The sequence below is a fragment of the Theobroma cacao genome, chromosome 1 (genome assembly GCF_053813885.1).
Source record: "Theobroma cacao isolate CCN51 chromosome 1, ASM5381388v1, whole genome shotgun sequence".
Taxonomy (NCBI): Eukaryota; Viridiplantae; Streptophyta; class Magnoliopsida; order Malvales; family Malvaceae; genus Theobroma; species Theobroma cacao.
In genome coordinates, this window is record NC_142639.1 from 11,132,900 (window position 1) to 11,157,792 (window position 24,893).

Here is a 24,893-nt window from a genome sequence, read left to right on the forward strand (position 1 = left end):
TAAATCCAAAGCAGCATTAAAGAAACAAGCAAGAAGAAATAAAAGAACCTCAAACTTTTGCTCTTCATTTGCATCCATCAGATTCGATTAATCTTCATCATTAATAGAAGTGTCAAGGCATGGGTCCTCTTCTACTCTCTCCATACCCTACAATATAAAAGAAAATAAAAGGCTAACTGCTAAAATAAGATTTCCAAATTAATATCAAACTGAATGTCTTTCAACCCTTCAAGACTGCTATGCAAAATGAAACAACATAGGATAATCAACTTGAGATGCAATAGAATTCAATGCACATTTGAACCCTTCATGATTGTCAATTATACAGTTGTTGCTTTTGATTTTTGATGTTCCTACATTTAGTTATTGAAAATCCCAACTACCAATATTGACCGAATAAATCGAAACTAGTTCATGATAATGGCGATCAACAATTATATAAATAGTCAATCTTTATGGCCATTCAACATTTTAAGGGTCTAAGTATTGAAACAAGCTCTCTATTGGACCAATAGTACATAAACAAACTGAATGAATATAAACAGGGCATTGGGGGTTCAATAATAACAATCAAACTGAAACCAAGATGTAAATTTGGCAACCAAAGTTTTTTAAGGAAAAAAAAAACCCAAAATTTTACGTGAACAATATCAAATACTGTGACATAAGTTCTAAAAGTTCTCAACAACCTAATAAGAGGAAAAAGAATGCCAACAAATTAATATGTGGCTATGTTAGTTTTTTTTCATCATAGACTTTAAAATCACAAAATACATACATCTATTACAATTGGGTAGGCAATCCCCATTCATGAGGCTCGTGAAGAAATTAAATAGTGCTATATCTTGATATCTTTTCCTAAGAAACTCTAATTTGCATTTAGAATCTTTAATTAGTATTTTAAGAAGCCCTAATATAAACTTGATTTACATAAATCATGCTCACAATAAAAAGAAAATGTGACGAGAAAGAGAGTGAGAACCTGAATAAAAGATTATATGAACAAATACCTGAAACTTACACAATAAAAACTCTATTTAGCATTCATTCAAAACTCTCAAAATTCAAATTTCATAAAACTCTCAAAATTCAAATTTCATATAAATTTGAAAGAAGAACGAATAAAAATAACATAAAATCAAAAAAGTTGAGAAAATCTTTGAGGATTTCTTTCGATCCATGCCCACCTAGAATTTTCTTAGTAGCCAAATGGAAAAAATGAACAAAGAGTGAAAGAGAATTGATGAATCGAGAAAAAGAGAAATTACCTATCTTAAAAAAAATTTAAAGAAAAAAATTTGAAAATTTTTGATGAGAAATATAGTAAAAGAAGATAATTGATCTGAGATTGAAAGAAAGAGGTATAAACTGAGAGTGATTTTCCAAAAAGAAAAGAATTGAACGTAAGAGATAAGGGTTTTTTCTACGATGTTTAATGGGCCATGATTTCCTCTATTTTGTGGTCTTCTATCCTTTTAATCTTTTTCTATTTGGTGGCCTTCTTTCTTCTTAATTTGATTTAGTTTGTTTTAATTTGTTCTATGTGATTACACTTTAAATAGTGTAACTAAATGGAAATGTTTTAAGTGTTATATGATAAATTTAGTTACAATAAAATAAATGCAGCTAAAATTATGTAATAAAAGCTCAAAAATGTTGCGGTGTTAATAATTTGAATAAGGCTTTTTGTGTTCCCCCCATGCTAAACAGAAAAAGTGTAGTACGTTGGCCTAAATGACATTTAGACTAATGTATCTATATTGTATCAGAGTGTGACAAATAGGCTTTTCAAGTTAATTAAAAATAATTAGATCCAAACCATAGTCTTATAGTTAGGATTTATTAGAATATAAACTAGGGTTAATATAAATAGCTCACTTAAGTTTAGCAGCCACTTTCATTTGCTTGAGAAAACATATGTTTTAAAGTGAATTTCACAAAAATCTCTCTTTGGTATGATTTGGGAATTTTCAAGAGCAAGTTTGGAGAATAAAAATTAAAGGTAATTTGCTAAATTCATCATTATAAGGTGAGTAAAAAAAACCTTTTTTAAATTGAAGAAAAATAATTGATTGATTTAGAAGGATTTGGATTAAACTTGAAAAGGAAATATGCTATAAGAATCGAGCTTTGTATAAGTTTGGTTCTATAATGATTTATGGAAGTTTTGCTATTTGAATTATATATGGTTGGAAAGCTATATGAGTCTATTTTTAATGAACTAAATGGAAGTGGATTCCAAGTTTTCTGTGTAAAGATATGATTTATTTTTATTGTAAAGACAGTGCAAACTACCTAGCAACAACGTTAGAGGCAATTTCAAAAATATTTTGCACTTTTCTTATAGTGAACTAAGTGTTGAGATTTATATAGATAGAAACCTTATTAAATCTAGTTTCCCACTCATTAAACCAATCCCAATTTCGAGTTTCATAGCTTAAGATATGGTTATTTTAGTGAATGATGTGCAAGCTGTCTAGATTTTTTATTAAGAGAGTTTGGATTATTTTATGTAATTGCAAGTGATAAATAGATTTTAGAGAATTAGATTTTTGCTAATATGTTCAAATGATTATTATTAGACTTTTGATTATTTTGGGAGAAAGCGAGTTTGTTAGAACGAAAAGAGGTAAATATACCCTCACACACTTTACTTGTTTCGAAACTATGGTGTGTATATATATATATATTTCTTTAAAGAATTGAACATTTTATTTCATTACTTTCAGTATATGAAAATAAGGTTAAGCATAAGATTATTTTCTGTTTTGGACTTATTCAAATGATGAACATTGATTTCCTAATAATTTGGTTTATTCATATGATGAACATTGTTTTATGAATGTTTTGGTTTATTAACGAGTATTAATTTATGAAAGAAATGAAATCTTTAATCATCTTTAAAGAATGTTTTAAGAGCTAAGAAATGATCCCTGGGAAGTGAGAACACCAAAACTAGTTCTACGGCTTTGCTAATAGGTTATAGTAGTTAACATATGACCCTACTAACAGGTTACAGTAGTTAGCATAAGGCCCTATTAATGGGTTACAATAGTTAGTAATAATCATAAGAATGATTTGTAATAGTGATTGTAGCTAAAGATGATGAACTTTACAATTTTGAAAGATTGAATTACTCTTTGATTTGCTTGAACGATATTTCAAGAATGATATTTGATGATAAATTATTTATGAACTTATGAAATTATTAACTTTGAATATAATGAATCTGATTATTTTGAAAGCATGATTTAGTGAAATACCTTTGAATGATGCATATGATAAATTGAAAACAATGCTTGATCCAGTAAGGTGTGTGTGGCTATACTTGTTGAGTCATGGTTTGCTCATTCCTTTACTTACAATTTTGTAAATGACTAGAGATGAGAGCTAATAAAACAATTTGAGCAGTCTATTTTAGTGTTAAGACATTATTAACTATCTTGAGACTTTACCACATGTAATTGATATTTTAGTTTATTGTTCAATTAATTTTCATCTTAGTTGAATTGTAATAATTACATAGAGAAAAATGTAAGAATAAAATTATTGATATGACTTCATTTAAGGATTTTAATAAAAATGAAAGATAGCAATGCTTCATACTATTTTGGAGCTTAGTCTCAAGATAACATGGTCGTGTCACGCAGGGCTAGCCCTTGGGTAAAGCCACCCAAGCAAGGGCTTTAGGCCTCCAATTTGGAGAGGCTTTATAATTTTATAATATAATTTATTATACTAAAAATATATAAAAGTTAAAAAAAATAATTAATAAAATTATTTGTTTTCTTACTTCCTTGATTATGTGTCTAGTAAATCTCAATTTTCTATCACTTTCTAATTTCTCAAATACTATATTATTTTCAATCAACTAACAGTCATATGTATTTATCTCCAATAACTATTTTTTTCTTACTTATTTTTTCTATTTTCAATCAACATATTTAATGATTTCTAACAACTATTTTTCTCTTATATATAAAACCAATTATTTCTTTTTCAATGTATAATATCTACTTTTAAATTCTTCTTTTCTCATTTGCTCTTTCTTCCTTTTTCCTTTAACTTCAATTTTCTTCCAAAAAATACATAAGAAGTCCGTTATGTTATTATTTTTATAAAGTCGTAAACCTCATTTACAGTTTGCAATAAGTATTCAATAATTAGGTACTATTGTTCTAATATTTATAAACTTTTTTACTTTAATTTTTAATTTATATTATATTGTTATATTACATTTATTTTATGTGATAGTTGATTTATTTGAATTAAAAATTTTGATTGTTGATTTTGTATTAGTTATTTAAAAAATATAAAAATTTTACATCTCAAAAAACTGAAAGAATAAAAATTTAATAATTTTTTTAATTTTAATAAAAAAAAGATCTCATTGAATATTTTATTTTAGATTTTTGAATTTATTAAGCCGCCTTGGTGTCATTTATTCAAGACAAAAAAAAAAAAAAAAGTCACCAATGAATGGACAAGAATCCGGAATCAGTAAAAGTCAACTTGCCATGTATATGCATAGCGATATCTAGCACTAGGTTTTATCCGCTAGCTAACAACCTGTGCACGAAAAGAAAAGAAAGAAATAAAACGAAAGCTCATGGGGAAAAGTCAAGTCGACATCAGGTAATTGTTCGAGTGATGATAATTGAAGCCACCATATTTGATGAAACATAAAATTATACATGACTGAAGTTGCTGCGCAAGTGGAAGTAGACACTTTGTAAAAAATATCTACTTTCAATCTTATATCTACGTTCCTCCCACTCGTCCATGGTATCAAAAGTAGGTCATTGGGTTAATGAAAAGTGAAAACGAAGGGTTCCAATCTCAATGCTAACCTCTGCGCTTTATAATTTGTCTCCAGATAGTTTTCGATCCTTCTAAGTCTCCCTTAAGGGTGGAAGTATTGGAAGATGCCGAGAAAGCTTGAGTTAGGAATAGGTGGAAAAGAAATTAAATGTACTATATTTATCCTTTTTAATATATGTGACGTTAGTGGTTGCAAAATGTGATAGCTTAATTATTAGGTGGCATACATGAATGAAAAGGCAATGGAATCATTTGTTCTCTTACTGGTTAACAAGATATGGAAGTGAACCCAGGGGCCATTTCATCAACAATTAAGTATAAAAGACATTTCGCTTATTGGTGCCTCACTAAATTGTTAGACTCTGAATTTGAGATTTAGGTCAAAATATTAAAATCGATGCAATATTCTTCTTTAAAAAAAGAACTATACAATAAGTAAAGAATTTCAGTTACTTTACTAGTTACTTAGATTTGGTTTGTCCACTATCAACTTGAAGTCAAGTTCAAATATTTGAGTAGTTGACCTAAGCAGCTGAGCTTAATGGAATTTTTGTTCAATATATTTATATATATATATATATATATATAATCAATTTTATCCTAATTTTATTTAATTAATTCAGTAAAACACACATTTAATAGATCAATTGAAAAATTAAATCATTGAAAATCTTATAAAACACACACTTAATTTTACATTTTCTTTTTTTTTTAATAATCAAAATAAAGTAATAATGTTGAATAGTATTAATAGATCAATTTTTTGTTCATACTGATCACAACTCACAGGCTGACCCCATCAGCCATAATGAGTTCCTTTTTCCTTCATGCATCTTTCTAAAGCACACAAAAACAAGGACAATAAAACAACACCAACCCATTTTCAAACTTTCAAATACAGAAAAGGGAAAATAAGAAAGAAACAATTTTTTCATTCCAAAAAAAAAAAAAATCTTTGACCCTAAAGACTAAAAACCCAAAAGCCCATTTCTATTGAAAATTAAAAAAAAAGAAGAGGCCTTTGACAAAGAAACACCTCAAAGATCCCAGCTTTCTTCACACTTGGAAAATAAAATAACACCCAAATAGATAAATTGATTTCTTAACTTAAATCATTTGCAAAGATACCAGGCTTTTTCTATCTTTTTTGTTTATATTTGTTTTTGTGTGCACGCAAAGGAAGGGGAAAGCATGAGGCACGCTTAGCTCCTAGCAGAATGATGCGATACTAGAAGCCAGGAGATTCTTTAGAGAAATGCAAAGCCCCTTTTTGCATAGTTTGAAAGAACATGGGCAGCTTCTGACCAAACATGAAACAAACATACATTTGATTAGTTTGAGCACTAAATAGGATTGACAAATGATTACTTTTTTGGGTGATTAGTGATTAGCCCATGTTTATTTTTTGTTTGAACAAACCAAAAAAAAATTTCTTATCATTTGCAAAGTAAATATTGCAATCATTATTTATAATAATAAAGGAGAAAGATAAATAAAAATCGATTGGCTATTTCTTGGTATATAATGCGAAGTATGAATGTTGAAAGGGAATAATAATTAAGAAGGCACAAATTTCCCTTTCTTTTTTTTGTAAGGAAATGAAGAGATAGATGCCTTAGGAGGAATATGGTATGAGGAATTTAATTTGCATAGTAGATCACTATTTTTCAAAAAATAAAAATAAAAAAAGGCATAATGCCTAAATAAGTTTATAAATTATTTAAGAAAATTCAAATAAGTACTTATTTTTTTACTGCATTCAATCAAGTTTCTATATTTTTATTTTTGACCAAACAAAGCTCTTATAACGAATGATTAATTAATTACCATTAGTCAAAATGCCACTTGTCTTTTTCTTTTCACATGATGCTAATATTACATTGATGTCGATGATAAAAAAGTTATATGATCATGTTATCATGTCAAATTAACATGTTATGTTATCATTAATTATGATATGTCAATATGTTACATCATCATTAATTATAATATATTAATATGTCACATCAGTATCATATTATATAGAAAGATAAATAACATTTTAACTAGGTCAAAAATTATTCATAAATACTTATTTGACTCAAAATAAAAATATGAAGACTTATTTGACTCAAAATAAAATTATAAGAATTTGATTGATATGTCAATATATTACATCATCATTAATTATAATATATTAATATGTCACATCAGTATCATACTACATAGAAAGATAAATGACATTTTAACTAGGTCAAAAATTAGTCATAAAGACTTATTTGACTCAAATAAAAATATGAAGACTTATTTGACTCAAAATAAAATTATAAAAATTTGATTGAATACAATAAATTTATATAACCTTATTTAAATTTTTTTTATATATTTTAACGGTTTTTTTAAAATATTATGTCAATATAAAAAATGTTTAAAGAATATCTCCATTTTGTTTGAATTTTACCAATTTAAGCTTGGCGTGGACAATGGGAAAGCGTTAAATTTACTTCTTAATGGTTGTTTTAATTTAGAAAATTAGACCATGACCCGTGCTTTGCGGCGGGCCTCTTTCTATCTGTTTTTTTCTTTCTCTTTCTACCTCTCTTTTTCTTTCTTTTTTCTCTTTTTTCCTCATCTTCCACGTGGCTAAATGAGAAAACCCCTTTGGGTCTTCCTTATATATATGTTATAGATCCTTTTAAATTGCAGTTAATCTATTGAAAGATGAGCTCATTATTTTCCATAATTTACAAAGAAAATGCCACAGAGGGTTCATTCTTCACAATGAGTAGACCATACCTTCCTGCCTCGGTCATCAATTCATTAGACTTTTGCCTAGTTCTTCTATATAAACAACACTTCCTTATTCACTCTGTCTTCAGTACTTTCTTTTACTTAGAATTCTGTTTTCAGTTCCAACAATGATCAACTTTAAGCAAACCCAGCTCTTGACATTGCTTTGCTTTCTTTTCATCCTACTCCCTTCCATAGCACGAGGGGAGTGTACACGTGAACCTGAAGATAAAGATCGCAATAAGCCTCTAGCGCTCAAATACAAGATGGCTGCTATAGCTTCGATTCTTGTTGCTGGAGCCATAGGAGTTTGCTTTCCCCTGCTTGGAAAAACTATCAAGGCTTTACGTCCCGAAACGAATTTATTCTTCATAACCAAAGCCCTTGCAGCCGGTGTGATATTGTCGACAGGGTTTATCCACGTTCTTCCTGATGCTACTGAGAGCTTGACATCTCTTTGTCTAAAGTTTCCGTTCGCCGGATTGGTGGCTATGGCTTCTGCGATTGCTACATTGATGGTTGATGTATCTGCTACTTCTCACTATACCCAGTCTCACTCTAATATGACCCAACAGATAGACGGTGATGAAGAGAAAACAGGGGAACATGAAAGTCACGTACATGTTCATATCCATGCAACTCATGGCCATACTCATGACCCGGCTTCTTTGGCTGATGGCTCCGGTATATCTGAGCTTCTTCGACATCGAGAAGTATCTCAGGTAATTTTTGTTTAAACTAAAGATGTCTAAGCTTTTCCTGTTTAGTAAATCATATTGCAGGAAATTGGTGGAAGTAATTTTAAATTCTATTCTTTGGCTTGAGCCTTAAGATATGAATAGTCATCAGACTGATATTTGATCAAATTTCAATATATAGAAATTAATCTGAGATTATTAGTATTAATTTTGACAATATATATATATATGTTTTGTAGGTTTTGGAGTTGGGGATTGTGGTGCACTAGGGATATCTTTGGGTGCTTCTGAAAGTCCAAAGACTATAAAGCCTTTGGTGGCTGCACTGACCTTTCAACAGTTCTTTGAGGGTATGGGACTTGGCGGATGTATTTCACAGGTAATATATCTTAATCCTATGTTTTAAGATTTTCAGTTAACCTTAGTCAATTTCTATCAAACTTTGTTGCACATGGTTGATGATGTTCTGCTAAAACGGTAGTATTTCGAAGTAATCAAGACCTTTAAATTCATATTTGGTTTTTCTAACTCTTCTTTTTTGAGGGTCTCTTTCTGGAAAAAAGAGAATTGCAGCCTCCTTTATCTAATTTTTGGGACAGTATTTATTATTCTAAGTGATAATCAAATAGTTTGCTGGGAACACTTTGAAACAAATTGTGCTGTTGCTTCTTTTGTAAATGAATGACCTGTCACATGTTGGAGAGTGTATAGGGTTTTTTATCAGTTCTGCATAGATGATAGAATCACAGGGGCATACGGTTGCCATGATATGTGGATAGGAATGGGATAGGGTTATCCTGATCTCACAGGCAACCTGATGTGAGAAGCTATTTTGTGTTTTGTAAGTACGTTTGTCATGGTACCGCAGGTCCAGCGTCTGTTACAATTACCATGAAATGGTAGTTTTTTGTAAAGCTGCTATTTAATTATGAAATTAAATTGCCTTTCAAAATGAAAATAGAAACTTATTTTGAATGAAGCACAAGGAATTGAATCAACCCTGAAGTATTTTCTCTTTCTTTCTTGTGTGTCTATGATGCATATTTTAAGTTGCCGAATTAATTCTCATAGTATTAATTATGTAAATAGACAAAATGATAGGTGTATGAGTTTGTTTTAATTACTCTGTAATGTTTTTGTAGGCACAAGTCAAGTCTCGCTCTGTTGCAATCATGGCACTCTTTTTCTCTCTTACAACCCCAGTTGGCATTGCCATAGGAATAGGGATATCAAGTATGTATCATGAGAGCAGCCCAAAAGCTCTTATCGTTGAAGGGATCTTCAACGAGGCATCAGCAGGAATCTTAATATATATGGCGCTGGTCGATCTTCTTGCTGCTGATTTTATGAACCCAAAATTGCAAAACAATGGAATGCTTCAAGTAGGAGCCGTGTTGCTCTTCTTCTTGGTCTCCTGGCTGTATGGGTTTAAAGCTGTGATATGCAACTTCTTCCTTTTGTTTATTTTAACACGAATTTATTATATAATTTTGCCTACATTTCACAATGTAAGATTTTGCTCAAAACACAGAGTTGCATCTCACCTTTTTGCAGATAAAATTGTACATAAATTACAAAACCGGCAGATTTATTCAAGGACTAACAAACACAAGGTACTGTTGGCTTGGATTACATGCAATGGAAGTGGCTTAGCTATCATTATTATCATGGGAAAGGTAAACCGACAATGACGGGCTTGTTCCAGTATTTTGTACTACTTTGAAAAATTGTATAAAAAGAATTATTGTTTGAATCTGGTGGAAATTAAGGAAAAGGAAGTATATATAAAAAGAAGAAGATTTTCATAAGGAAAAATGTTGGCGGATGTCTAAGGGATGAGATTATATACTGCCAGGTAGAAGACCAGAACCGTTGCTGCGGGTTAATTAATTGGTGAAAGTTATTTAAATATATTATAATATATGTTAATGATTGTTTAATTCAACTGTTTTGAAACAGCATTATTTTAGCTGTCGAGTGATGAACAAACAGAACACGGGATGAGAGATGTTGCTTGTTTATATCATCATGAAAACTTGTGTAAAGAATGATATTGTTTACACAATAAACGTTTCATATGAAACATTTCATTTACAAAAGCTTATACAGTAAGAGACTATACAATTATTTGAATAGTTATATATGCAGAAATTCAACTCTGGTATAAAGTAAACTAATTATAAAACTGTATCAGAAGCCTGGGAAAACAACGGTAAATGTATCGAGTAGCATGTAATGAGCAAACAATCAAAATAAGAACTAGTAATATTTAATACACCTTCAATACAGAGCTACATTTGGTCATATGATTTATAAACATTGTATATATCTTAGACTGTTGTACAAAAGCATTCATCGATAGGAGAGTTTAAAGGAGAGCTTGAAACACATCTTCCAAATACTCCTGCATAACTTGTCTGTATAATTAACCTGGTTTACTGCACCATTGATTTACAGAATGAAGTTGACATGAACTTACAAAAAGAATGTCCTGATAGTGAGCCATAAGTTCTCTATACAATGCAATGTCAAAAAGATATAGTTTGTCTGGTCAGAACAATATGACAGTTGTCCCGTAGAAAATCACATTTCTGTTCCATTGTCTAGTCATTTTTACCATAGATGTCGTGATACTATGGAGCTACAAAAAAACATGCTCCAACCGTGGTCAAAATTACCTGCTCTAACTTTCATAAGACCATTCTTGGCATGCCAACCCTTCTTGCCAGTTTCTTGGGGGTACTGTTGAAATAATGTTACAAAATATGATTAGTATATTCTGTGTTATTTTATTGTTATCTTAATAGCAAGTACATTCATTAATATAATTTACCTACTCAGTTTTGATTTTTTTTTCTTGGTGATTTCGCCGGAAATAGTTCCTTTGTTACTTGTGCATTCGTTCGAGATGGTGGCACTGCCATCTGGGTTTGTCTGAGAGTCTATATCGGGGTTTCAGGGAGCGACACTTCTATCTGGGTTTGTTTGATAGTCTGTACTGGACTTTGAGGGAGTTTGGGTTCTTGGCTTGCTGGACTGCCACCTTTTTTCAGCCTGCAACTTTCAGCCAAAGACTTTCGATAGTGTTATAGTCAACAACCTTGAACACTGTCAGCAATTCACCTCTGCACGAAAAGAAACAAAATGAAAGCCATGGAGAACAGTCAAGTTGACCCAGGGAATTATTAGAGTGATGACAATCAGAGGTGAATTTTTATAATTTATTTTTATTTTTTAAAATTTAATAATTTCACTTTTATAAAAATTTTAAAATTTTTTTAACATATTTTTATTTTTTTAGAATTTTATAATTTTGTTTCTATAATATTTTTTTGTTTGGTGAGATGTCCCATAATAATTAGTTAACAACTAATTTTAATAAGACTAAATTAAAACTTATTGTAATAGAATTATTTCCAAACCCTATTTCTCAAAACCTCACAACCACCCCTATTGTTCTTGTTTCTTTTTACCAAATACTATAGAAATAATTTTTTTTATATACATTTTTGCTTACTAGCATTCTCTGTGGAGAAAACTTTTATTCGGTAATTTAATTTTTTTATCATGATCATTGATAAGTTTAGTATATTTACATATTTTATTTTTAATATTTTCAACTTTAAATTTTTTTCTTGATTTAATAATTTCTACTTAATGATTTTGATTTAAGATTTACCGTTTTCATCATTTTTTTTTGAAAGCAATAAAACAAGGATTTGATTAAGCTTACTTATTTATTTAGGGATTGTTTGATTGCTTTCCTACAAATTATTTGTGTTTTTTTATTTTCTTGAATTCTTATGAATAATTAATTTTTTTATTCAGAATTGCTTTGCTATGGAATTGTTTATTGATATTGTATTTAATTTTTGTGATTAATTTTAAGAAATTGCTTCCCATTAAATTATTTATTGATAGCCACTAATATTTTTTAATGGATTGACTTTTTATTAGAATTTTTGTTATTATATTTGTTTTTTATTAGCTTGTCCACTGTCAACTTCAAGTCAAGTTTAAATATTTAATTAGTTTTTGTAAAAAAGAAAAATATGTAATTTTATTGCTTTTAGTCATAATTCAAATAACTATGAGCTTTGTAAAGTGCATAAAGTAAAAGAAAAAAAAAAAACCCAATACCAATAGGGCCCAATTTTGGGAATCATTGGGAGAAGTTGGAGTCTTAAACAAAGTTCAGCCCAACCTCACAATTATAGAACCAGCCAAGAGAAACAATTGCATCCTCCCAGCTCTTATTAAGATATCTAATTCAATACAGAAGTACTGTGAGAATGAAAACAAATTAATCTAGCGTTCGATATTTTATAATATAATGTGATTACAAGTAATGTGATTGCACGAAAAATAATATTATAGTGTTGGGTATATAAGTAATGTAATGATTAAAATGCAGAAAAGATAACATTGCAGTGTTTGTTTTACAAGTACTGTACATGGTATGTAATGTTAATTTTCAAAACTACCCTTATATATTAAAATACAAGTTTAACATGTTTTTTTATTGTTAATTTTTATATAATGCCATTTTTTAAATATATTTTTAATTAAATATATTTTATTTTTCATTTCTTATTACAAGTATATATTTATTTTTATTTTTAATATAATTTCTTATATTGTATATTTTATTTTAAATTTTTAATATCAAAGTAACCATTTTTTGTTTTTCATATTTATTTTTTCTCTTTTCTAGCTGATTCATCACCATAAGCAGTTCCCGATTCATAACCAAGAACTCCCCAAACCACAAAGACAAAGGAGAAAATGAGTGGTGAAGAGAAAAACAGAGCTGTAGTTGTAGATCACCAGCACCATCAGTATGAAACTTTCCAAGGAGTAGCCAACTACCCTCCTCCGCCTCCTCCACATAACTAGCACCAGCACCATCACCATCAGCCAGATATTAGGTTTCCTTAGCCTGTTCCACCTCCTGGCCCCCATGAACCCTCTACTCCTCCTCCTCTCTTGCAAATCAAGGGCCAAATTATTTCACTGATAAATCCTAAAATATAAATATGAAAAAAAACTCAAATTAATAGAAAAAAGTCAGATTAAAGAATACAAGAAGAAAATAAAAAAAAAAAGGAAAAAGAAGAATGGGAGATTTCAACCCACAATTTCAGATGATAAAAAAGTAGAGCTAGAAGAAGAAGGAGCGACTTTAGCAAAATGGAGAAGAAGCAGCAGACCCTAAACCCCAAAAAACACGATGAACTTGTTTGCTTCGGATTGTGAGTAATTTTTTTAAAAGATGAGCAATTCCCCGTACAATTCCAAATGGATTGTTCTAGATAAGTAAACCCAGCTCTTGACATTCCTTTACTTTCTTTTCATCCTACTCCCTTCCATAGCACGATAGGAGTGTACGTGTGAACCTAAAGATGAAGTTCGCAACAAGTAGTGCTCAAATACAAGATGGCTGCTATAACTTCGATTCTTGCTGTAGCCATAGGAGTTTGCTCTCCCCTGCTTGGGAAACCTATCTAAGTTTTACGCCTCGAAAATAATTTAAATATCAAATATCTAAATAGTTTACATTATAGATATATGGATCTACATATATCACTTTGAATACATTTTAAAAATATAAGAAATTTAAGTAATGTCCTTATAATTAATTTAGCTTGAAAGTAAGCAACATATGGAAATTCATCAAATTAAAAAATCTTTTAGGTTTTCAATAGATGATCACATGAATTTTCAATAATTTTTCATATCATTATTGATCCGAAATGACTTAATTAGTAATGTCAAATATTAAAATCATTAGTAAATTTCTAATTAACTATAAAATGAGTTTCAATAATTTTAATATTTTGTAATACAATCTAGATTCAAATAGCCAGTAATTTTTTCAACACACTTCTTACTCTAGATAATAATGTAATATAAAGATATTAAGTTTCCATTTCATTTGTTATCTTAATATGATATCTATTAGACGAATATCTTTAAAACTTAATAAATTTCTTTAAGATTTCGTTGAAAATAATGCATCTTCAATTATAAAGTTTGTTCCTTTGGGTAATAAAATATTGACTCTTCCAAAACTTCAATTAATCTTATACTACTAGATATAGTATTGACATCAATTTCTTCCATTTTCAAGTAAGAAAATATTTTTTATCTTTAAATATAATATGTATTGTGGCACTGTCAACATATATCTGCATCATTGATCTTAGATCTAATCAGATGGATATTCATATTTTAAAATAAGATATATAGTAAGAAACTTGTAAGTTAACCTAAGAGAATAATAAATATAAGTTTATTATTAAAATACCTAATAAGAACGTATCATTTAAATGTAATGAGAGCATATAAAAATATCTTCATAATAAAGTTATACAAAAGCATATTAATAAACTAGTAAGAAATTTTATTTTTAGATATTTACATCACTAATTAGATGATCAATTCTTCTTTCATAACATCTAGATGTGTTATATCAATTTGGCTATTGTTAAAATCATCTTGAACAAAATTTGTTTCAGTAAATAGTTTTTCTTCTTAACTTTCAATGATACTTGATAAAGTTCAATAAGATATTTCAGTGTAAAACAAATACGTAACTAATGACCTTTCATACTATGATAAACATTTTCTATATTCTTTTTATTTTATCTATTTTTTTCTTTTTCTTGTATCTTTTCAATGTTCATCCATTTCGGGTGGTTAAATGTATTCGTCCACTTTTGTGGTTAAATGTCTTCATCTACTTTTGGTGGTTAAATGTATTTTTACTATTAGATTAATGATTAGTGTAACCACTACAATTACAATTATTATGCTAACACTTTTTAGATCCATGACCATAATTATTAAATGATGTCGCCTTCATTTCAATAAATTGATGAGGTTGATGATTTTTTATTAGTAGCTCATTATTTTTCTCAAGTATAAAAATATGAAATCCAAAACAAAATGTACTTTCAGATTACCTAAAGTATATTATTTTTGACTTGTTATAAAATAAATATCATATAAAGTTAATTTCATATATTCAATTCCAATTGTCTTATGTAAAATCTTACAGTATCAATGATAGATTTACATATATGAACATAATTATATTTGAAATTCAAAACATAGAAAACATATATTGAGCAAATTATATTTTAATATCAAAATAAAGAGATAATATATAATTATTTATATATTTACATCCATAATCTGATTTAATAAATTAAGAGACCCAATATAATACATACTACATTATTACATATTCACATTTCGTTTAATAAATTAAGGAACAAAATATAATATATACTACACAATAGCAAATTCACATTAAAGTTAATTTTCAGATATGAAAACACTAAAAAGATATTAAATCACTTTTCTCATTCATTAAAATCAAAAATCAAAAACCAACAATTGAAATTCTTTTAAAACTATTAAAGCTTAAAGAAATTAAAGTTCGACTTTGAGATGATAATGATGAAAATTAAATGATATCAAAACTTAAGATAGTAAAAAATCGTGCTGATAAAAATATTAACAAAGTAAAAAAATCTTATTTAAATGTGTATTTATAAATAAAGTGATAGCTTATTTACAAGCTAATAACTTTTTATCTAAATAAAATTTATAAAATAAAATATAACTAAAGGATTTGATTTGGATGAATTAAATCTTAATATTAATCTGATTTAATTTACATTCAAATTTGAATATACAAAATATAAAAGTTCAAATTAAATTAAACTCTTATGTTTGACTTGCTAAACTATTTGACCTGTCTTAAATGTTTGATTTAATCTAAAATCTTGAATCTTGATATTATAAACATTCACACATATATTCATAACAATATTAATTTTTACATTTCAATACTTTATGGCATATTGTCAATTACATCGTTGATGAAACGACATAAGATGGAGTGTGAAGATCCACCATCCATCAAAGACTTCCTACTCTGTTCACTCATTTCCTTTGCTATCTTCCTCACATCGCTATCCTGCTCCATCAGACACCTGATTCCTCTCTCTATATTCTCAGCACTCACAATTTCCACTACCTCATCGAGGAACAAAACATCTTTCCTGTAATCCATTTTAATCTCCACCCCTAATCCCACCTCTTTCACCATTTGAAACGTATTCAGTTGTTGCTCTGCGTAAAAAGGCCACGTGGCCATTGGTACTCCGAACCATATAGTCTCCAACGTGGAATTCCATCCGCAATGAGACATGAACCCTCCAATTGCTGGGTGGCCTAAGATGGCCACTTACGAGGCCCATCCAATGATCTTACCAATCGTGGCCGTCCGTTCTAAGAACCCTTCGGGTAATACCTCTGCCACGTTCTCGTAATCAGTTGGGCTTAACATCATTTCTTCGATTGGGGGTTGGCGTAGGGACCACAAAAATCGGTGTCCACTCTGCTCCAGTGCACGGGCAATCTCTTTCACCTGATCCCCACCAAAGCTCCCCCTGCTCCCAAAGCAGAGAAACACGACAGATGAAAGGGGTTGTTCATCAAGCCATTTCATGACATCAGAATTCTGATGAAGCCCACTTGCAGTCTTAAGATTTAATATTGGTCCCACAGGGTAAACAACCGGGTATTTACCATCAGAAAGGAACTCGACTGCATGGGATTCAAGCTCTGAAAATGTATTTGCCATGATACCCTTGACTTTTCTAAGCTCCTTGGACATATCGTGGACCATAGTTGAAGTTTCGGGCCTGAACACTACAATGGGAAAGAATTTAGCAGAAACTGGGTTGACAGAGGAGGGTACGATGAACTCAGCGTCCGAGCCTTTTAACTTGGTGATGTCAACGTTTTGCTCAGCATGAAGAGCTTGCATATAAAATTGGAAGCCAAGAAAAGCTGCACTCAAGGTGTAAAAAACATAACTAGCAACACCAAATTCATTAGCCAAATCTACCAAAGTAGTAAAAAACATGTCGATAACGAACCCGACGAGTCGAGGTGAGTGGGGCACTGAGCTGGAGTACTGAACTATTTTGGCGACGGCCTCTTTTATGTGGGGCCTCTGGCTTTGTATTATAGTGGTCATGAACTTGTAAGGAGGAACACCTTTTTGGGTTTCATCTTGAGGGAGGTTGATAAATTTAATGCGAGTATAGATGGTATCATTATCAGCAATGAAAGAGTCGATGTAAGCTGTTAAATTTGGGTCGTAAGGCAGCTTGATGATGAAGACGGTGATGGAGAGATTGGAATTGAGATCCACCAAAAGCTTAGCCAATTCCACAATAGATACCAAATGGCCCATTCCAAGCGTTGGGACGAATACTAGCTCTGCCTTCTTCATCGTTTGCACAGAAAGTTACGTAACAGCGACGATGAGATAAATATGGTCCTCTTGGTTTCTGTGTAATGTAGTTTTCAAGGCAATAAATAGAAGAGTGTTAGATTGTGATGTGATTTCTTTGCTGGGTTTAATGGACCTGGATTTGTACGCTATCCATCCATTCTTGTGGTTTAGATAAGCCTTGGAAGTTGCGAGTGTGAGATTTTTCAAGACTTGACCCATAAGTAAAAAGGAATCCCTTTTAGTGGGGAACTGGTAGCTAAAGCCAATGCATTGACTTAGAAGTCGTAACTAGATAAAAAAAAAATCTGAAATGCTTCTAAATATGATAATTGAGGTGCGTCAAAGCTTATTTAGTTGAGAAACATGATTAAAAGAAATGCTCGAGAGGCCATTACCCAGTTATTTTGAGCCCAAGAACATTGCAAGATTTTTATTCAGTTGAGGAAAAGGCATCCTGAAATAGAGTTAAAGAATATCTTGAGGGAAATTGAGCTTTGCTATGAAATATCTACAACATGCTAGCCAGTTTATCACTCCACTTTCCAAGTGCAACTTAGGGCAACATATGCCAGATGTTGCACATTTGAAACTCACCATCAACATTTCTCCAAAATAAAAATTACTTTTGGATTCTTAATTCACAACAAAGAGAAGTTACATATACCCACATAGTGACACATTCCCAAAACTGGCACAGATTATAATTGCTGAATGCTCCAAACAAAAATGGTTCCCATGGCAGGCAAAGCTACCAAAAAAAGTCTTCGCGACTGTGCATTTCTAAATGGGAGATTGGAGATTTCCATGCCGTCTTCAAGTTTGCACTTTCTATTATTATGGCAAACTGTTTATTACTACAAAGAATTAAATTGGGATAGGTCATATACTGTGCTGCAACTCTATATATAAACAATCATGTAAGGGTTTAGATGATAACAATGAAATCAGACTCTTTCAAAAAATTGTAAAACGAAATCCCAAGTTTCCAATGACGTCAAGTTGAAATTACAAAATTTAAACTTAAGCTTTGATTGCAAAAGTAAAACTTGTTATGGCACAATAGTATAGGTATAGTCCTTGAAGAAGGTGGCTTTTGGGTAAATAACTAGATGCATGCGGTACTCCTGCATTTTGAACAAATTTATACAGAGCAAAAGCTTTCAAATAGGAAACACTTCTTCACCCAATGAAAACTGGAAAGACAAAGAAAATAGAACACGCCTTTCCTGCGCATTGCTTTCCCCACCAAATGATTGGTACTTCGACTGTAATAACAATAAAAAGACATGCTCTTAGATCTAGTGTTTAAATGTTTTAGCCATGTATATTAGTTCAAAATACTTCATTCATACTAAATAACATGATAGCAAGAAGGTTACAAAAGGAAAGCAGGAAATGGCAATGTCTTTTCGGTTTAGACTAGCTGCAATGATGTACTATCTATATGAGAGAACCTGCAGAGCAATTATCTATCTTGCTCAACTGTTACAAATGTGCTTTAGAGGTTATCATATAGTTTCACCAACATCCAGCCTAAGCAACTGCAAAAAATAAAAGAATTAATGAATTCCTGAACATACGCACACACACACACATAGCCAAAATACTATAGCTTATTTATTGAAATTAATCCACTATGCCAAATTATGATCAATGGAAAATTCAAAATTTTATTTTTTGTAATATAAAAAGGAAAAATCACTGAAAGCAATTTACCATATGCTGAAAATGAAGAATACATATTCCATATACAGGTATTAATGAGTAAAACATTTAGTTACCTCTTGGATCGGCATAACCATCTCAACACATCTCTTTATTGGAAGCTTTTCCCTCTTCTATTTCAATAGAAAACAAAGAAAGGGCAGCTGATGTTCTTAGTTAAATCTTGGGATTAAAGGTTAGAACTTGATACCTGCAAATGTGGAAAACAGGATCATGACAACAGCGTGGAAGCAATAACTACTAAAATTCAAAGGTAAGGTCTCTTGACAAGTGCCGATTTATGAATGAAATGAAATCTTTGATCATCTTTAAAGAAAGTTTTAAGAGCTATAAAATGATTCTTGAGAAGTAGGATAATCAACATCAGAACTAGTTCTACAGCCCTACTAACAAGTTATAGTAGTTAGCACACGGCTTTGTTAACAAGTTATAGTAATTAGCATACGACCCATTAACGAGCTACAGTGGTTAGCATAAGGCTTTACTAATGGATTATAATAGTTAATAATGATTATGAAAATGATTTGTTGATACGGTCATGTCACAGGTTATAATAGTGATTGTAGCTAAATATGATGAACTTTATGATTTTGAAAGCTTGAATTTATGATTTGCTTAAATGAAATTTCAAAAATGAAATTTGATAATCAATGATGTATGAATTTATAAAATTATTTACTTCGAATATAATGAATTTCATCATTTTGAAAGCTTGATTTAATGAAATACTCTTGAATGATTTATATGATATATTGAAAATTATGCTTGATTTGGTAGAGTGTGTATGGCTATGTTTGTTGACTTAAGGTTTGCTCATTCCATTACTTACAATTTTGCTAATGACTAGAATTGAGAGTTTTAGAATTATGAGAGTTAAGAGAATAATTTGAATAGTCTATTTTAGTGTTAAGATATTGTTAGCTATTTTAAGACTTTGCCACATGTAATTGATATTTCAACTTCTAGTTGTTCAATTACTTTTCATCTTAATTGGATTATTTCGTATTATTTTGAAATATAGTCTCAATGTAATATGATGGTGTCATTCTCGTATTTGAGACGTAACAGAATAGTCTCCAATGAAAGGACACAAATCTAGAATCATTAAAAGTCTTTTTGTACATTTGGTATAGGGAATAGCTAAGCTATTCCTTGTCTATGCCCAAGGGAATAGCTTACCTCCGTTTGGTACAGCTTTGGTACAAAGAATAACTATTCTTTAAAATGGGATAAAACTCAGGCATAACTATACTCGAGTTTCCCCATGGGTTTTGCTATTCCATGATTGAAGGAATAGCTCTAAAATGTGATAAGACTAAAATATCCCTTATAATTTAAAAATATTACAACCTTAGACCTATAAATATTTTTTTTTATTTTCCCTTCTTCTTTCTCTCTCTTCTCACGTTTTTTCCTCTCTCATTCTCTCTCTAAGTGGCACTCAACACCGAAGATGACATTGATGGCAGCGACGATGGCAGTTTCACGACCGAATATGATCGGACAAGATTCAAAAGGAGATCCAGCTAGATCTGGCACTCAACGGCCAGATCTGGCAGCAGGAAGCACCGGATCTGGTGCTTCCCAACCAGATCCCATGGTTGGATCTAGCACTCCACGGCCAGATCCAGCCACCGGGAAGCGTCGATCTGGCGCCGTAGTGGCCAGATCTGGCCACATGGTGTGCCAGATCGACGTTTTATTACACCGGTCACCTTTCCGACGACCGACCAATGAAGAAGAAAAAAAGAAAAAGAAAAAAATAGAATAAAAAAGAAAAAAATTATTTGTAAAATTTAAAATATTAATATTTTATATATAATTTAAACATTATTAATATTAATATGATTAAAATATTATAATATTAATATTTTAAACTATTAATGTTTTATTTATTAAATTATTAATATATTAATATATTAAATTTTTAATGAGTATAAATAAAAAAATATTAATATTTTAATCATAATAATATTAAATTATAAATAAAATATTATTAATTAAAATATTAATAATTAAATTATACTAAAATATTGATATTTAAGTTATTAATTATTAATGTTTTAATTAATTATAAATTATTAATATTTAAAAAATAAAATAAAAATAAATAATTATATATATAATAAAGGGTATTTTTATCTTTTTCTTTCTATTCTTTTCTTATTCCAAAGTTATTGTTATCAACTAAACACTATAATAAGTCATAATAATTATTCCTACTCTATTCCATTCATCATACTAACTAGTAATACTTATTCTATTCTATTCTCACCTTATTCTATTCTCACGTAATAACTATTATATTCTATTGTTATCTATTCCGCGAACCAAACGTGCCTTTTGGGGCTTAGCTCAACTTGCCATGCATATGCATAGCAGGTTCTAATACTAGGTTTTATCTGCTAACTATGAACCTTTGCACGAAAAGAAAAAAAACAAAATGAAAGCTCATGGAGAAAAGTCAAGTTGACCCCTGGGAATTATTAGAGTGATAACAATCAGAGGCGAATTTTTATAATCTATTTTTATTTTTTAAAATTTAATAATCTCACCTTTATATAAATTTTAAAATTTTTTAACATATTGATTTTTTTAGAATTTTATAATCTTACCTCTATAATAATTTTTTATTTGGTGAGATCGATGTCTCACAATAATTAGTTAATAACTAATTTTAATAAGACTAAAATAAAACCTATTGTAATAGAATTATTTTCAAACCCTATTTCTCCAAAACCTCACAACTACCCCTATTGTTTTGTTTCTTTTTACGTAATACTATAGAAATAAAATTTTTTTTATACATTTTTTGCTTGCCAGCATTTTCTGTGCAAAAAACTTTTAGTCTATAATTTAATTTTTATATCATGATAATTGATAAGTTTAGTATATTTACTTATTTTATTTTTAATATTTTCAACTTTAAATTTTTTCTTGATTTAATAATTTCTACTAAATGATTTTGATTTAAGATTTACCGTCTTCATCATTTTTTTTTAAAAGAAACAAAACAAGGGTTTGATTAAGCTTACTTATTTATTTAGGGATTGTTTGATTGCTTTTCTACAAATTATTTGTGTTTTTTTATTTGCTTGGATTCTTGTGAACAATTAAATTTTTTTATTCGGGATTTCTTTGTTATTGAATTGTTTATTGATATTGTATTTAATTTTTGTGATTAATTTTAGAAAATTGCTTCCCATTAAATTATTTATTGATAGCCATTAATATTTTTTAATGGATTGACTTTCTATTAGGATTTTTGTTATTATATTTGTTAATTTTTGTTTGTTATTAAGTTTATTTAGAAATTGAGATTATTATCGTTATTAAATTATTTACAATTGTACTGGTTAATTTTTTAAGTAAATTATTAAGATTGATTTTTGAATGATTTTTAAAATTTGTAAGTATGATTTTTATATGAACTTACTTCATCTAAGTTGTTTTATATTGTCTTCAACTCTTCGCTCCAAACACGAAATCTTGAGTCCACCACCAATGACAATTGGAGCCACAGTATTTGACATACATGACTGAAGTAGCTGTGCGGGTGGAAGTAGACGACTGAGTACAAAAAGTGCAGGGCGTGAGCAATTGGTAGAAAATTATCTACTTTTAATCTTATCTCTACATTCTTCCCACTCGTCCATGGTATCAAAAGTTGGTCGTTGGGTTAATGAGAAGTGAAAAAAGAAGGGTTCCAATCACCATACAAATTAACTCCTGCGCTTTATAGTTTGTCTTCAAATAGTTTTCGATCCTTCTAAGTCTCACTTGAAGGTAAAAGCACCGGAAGATGCCAAGAAAGCTTGAGTTAGGAATAGGTGGAAAAGAAATTAAACATGCTATTTCCATCGTATGTTGCGTTAGTGGTTGCAAAATGTGATGGCTTAATTATTAGGTAGCATACATGAATGAAAATGCAATGGAATCATTTGTTCTGGTACGGTTAACAAGAGATGGAAGTGAACCCAGTTGCTTTGTCATCAACAATTAAGAATAAAAGACATTTTGCTTATTGGTGCCCCACTAAATCTTTACAATACGAATATGAGATTAAGGTCAAAATATTAAAATTGCAACATTCTTCTTTAAAAAAAGAACTACACAATAAGTAAAGAATTTCAGTTACTTTACTAGTTACTTAAATTTAGCTTGTCCACTATCAACTTCAAGTCAAGTTTAAATATTTAACTAGTTTTTTTTTTTTTTTAAATGTAATTTTATTGCTTTTAGTCATAATTCAAATAACTATGAGCTTTGTAAAGTACATAAAGTAGAAGAAAAAAAAAACCCCCAATACCAATAGGGCCCAATTTTGGGAATAATTGGGACAAGTTGGAGTCTTAAACAAAGCTCAGTCCAACCAACCTCACAATTATAGAACCAGCCAAGAGAATCAATTACATCCTCCCAGCTCTTATCAAGACATCTAATTCAATACGGAAGTCCTGTGGGAATGAAAACAAATTAATCTTGGTGAGGACACCAAAGCAAACTAAACGCCCGCCTAACCGCTAAAACTGCTCACACCTTACACCTTTCTTCACCAAAGTAAGCTAAACACCGCCTACCTGCTCACACGCTAAATCCAGTACCACCTCCCTCACTCCCATCTCACCATTCCTCTCACGCCAAACGTGAGTGATTTTCCACTTAAACATGACTAGTTGACGTAAGCAGTTGAGCTTAATGGAATTTTTGTTCAATATTACTTATGAAGAACGTTCCTCAATGGCCAGAAGATAAAGAAGGATCTCACCCTGAAGACTCCTAAAAGCAGTCATCCCCCTTGCGTTTCCCTGCAAAATTCCTAACCGTTGTACATGATACAGCTCATGACACATTAAACACACAGAACCTCACCAAATCTCATGAGCCACCCAATTCCCCACTCCCCCTTTTCCCTTTTAAACCCCTCCCTAAAAGTAAAAACAAACACCCCTTAACAGTAGTTCGTACCCCAATGCTGATGGAGACTAGAGCAAAAATCAGCCACACGAACCCAAGCGCCTCACAGTAATCTGTCTGATTAAATCCCTATCCCCTCTCCAAGCTTTCTTTTCAACCCAGTTTCCACCTAAGGGGATTCATGAAAAAGATAAGGAAAACCCCTTGATGACCCAGAGCCAGACCAAGTCATACCCCTCCTTCAAGTTTCATTTCAATTTCCGTTTTATTATTATTTTCCCCTTTTTTTCTTTTTCTTTTCATCTCACTTTTTCTCTTTTCTTTTTTTTCTTTTTTTTTTATACCTTATATACTGAATAATACCGATGGAAACTGGGAATAGAAGCATAATGCAAACAGTGAAGTTGCTAGTACCTAGCCGGAAAGGTCAACTTACCAAAATATGTTTTTTTATAGACCTTGGTAAGATAGTTTATTATATATTGCGAGACATGTCACCAGCACCCAGAAGAACTGCAGCATAGAAATTTATTTAGAGCTTAATACTACCCTGCAACTTTGGACCCATGAAATCTGCTGAAAGAAGATCAACCAAAGCATCAAAAGCCCAGCAGACGAGGCATTTAGTGTTGTTGATAATGCTGGCA

At 30.4% G+C, this 24,893-nt stretch overlaps 1 long non-coding RNA gene and 2 pseudogenes across 3 annotated transcripts; 1 reads left to right on the plus strand and 2 right to left on the minus strand.

The window, feature by feature from the left end:
* Positions 1 to 7,527: 7,527 nt before the first annotated feature.
* Positions 7,528 to 10,175, plus strand: LOC18612271 (zinc transporter 4-like; annotated as a pseudogene). The gene is made up of 4 exons (XR_016026341.1): positions 7,528 to 8,312; positions 8,528 to 8,667; positions 9,431 to 9,708; positions 9,843 to 10,175. The product of XR_016026341.1 is annotated as a zinc transporter 4-like (transcript).
* Positions 10,176 to 16,092: 5,917 nt separating this feature from the next.
* Positions 16,093 to 17,663, minus strand: LOC108660576 (anthocyanidin 3-O-glucosyltransferase 2-like; annotated as a pseudogene).
* Positions 17,664 to 18,566: 903 nt separating this feature from the next.
* LOC148764524 (uncharacterized) lies at positions 18,567 to 19,786 on the minus strand. Of its 2 annotated transcripts, XR_016023456.1 has the most exons (3): positions 19,386 to 19,770; positions 18,984 to 19,145; positions 18,567 to 18,869 (listed from the first exon to the last, which is right to left on the minus strand). It is a non-coding gene; the product is annotated as an uncharacterized LOC148764524 (long non-coding RNA). The 2 variants fall into 2 exon arrangements; XR_016023450.1 differs by lacking the exon at positions 18,567 to 18,869 and having other exon boundaries at positions 18,932 to 19,145; positions 19,386 to 19,786.
* Between the last annotated feature and the right edge of the window lie 5,107 nt (positions 19,787 to 24,893).